This window comes from Poecilia reticulata, linkage group LG2 (genome assembly GCF_000633615.1).
Source record: "Poecilia reticulata strain Guanapo linkage group LG2, Guppy_female_1.0+MT, whole genome shotgun sequence".
Lineage (NCBI taxonomy): Eukaryota > Metazoa > Chordata > Actinopteri > Cyprinodontiformes > Poeciliidae > Poecilia > Poecilia reticulata.
Genome location: NC_024332.1, coordinates 46,196,835 through 46,197,421, shown reverse-complemented (window position 1 = coordinate 46,197,421; position 587 = coordinate 46,196,835). Strand labels below are relative to the sequence as shown.

Sequence of the window (587 nt, the reverse complement as noted above, 5' to 3'; positions counted from 1 at the left end):
GTTAGCGCTGCTAGCTTTCCAGCTAGCTTCAGGGAGCATGTGGAAAACTGATCAGAGGAAACCAGAGCTGAACTTTTAAACCTCCAAGCTTCATGTCTGGTTGAAGCTTTGACCCGGTTGGGTGATCCAACAGGATCCAAACCGGTTCTGGAGCAGATAAAGCAGGAAAACATGGAGTTTCTGGAATGTTCTCCCCAAAGCCCAACATTCACCTCAGTGAGTATCTGTGGGTTTTCCTTAAAGATGCTAAAACAGAAACTGGATACATTTCTTCATTTCTCAGTTTTTGCTTAATCACAAACTGTTAATGGACTGGATACTCATTTAGAGTTCTGGTTCTGGTTCTGGTTCTGGTTCTGGTTCTGGTTGGAGCCGGAGGCGTTTACTGAGCATCTAAAGGTGTTTGGATTCCTTGAAGACTTTCATCAGATTTTCCACATTGGGTAACAGCTCAGTAAACATGTTGGACCTGGAGCACAGGCGGGCCGCCGGTCCGATGAAGAGGAGGCAGCTGCTGGCCGCCGGTCCGATGAAGAGGAGGCAGCTGCTGGCCGTCCGTCCGATGAAGAGGAGGCAGCTGCGGGCCG

The 587-nt window shown here is 49.4% G+C and overlaps 1 protein-coding gene across 1 annotated transcript in view; it reads left to right on the top strand.

The window, feature by feature from the left end:
- The window catches only part of mlphb (melanophilin b), a 34,647-nt gene that overhangs the window by 21,508 nt on the left and 12,552 nt on the right, over positions 1–587 (top strand). The gene's annotated exons all lie outside the window — the stretch shown is intronic.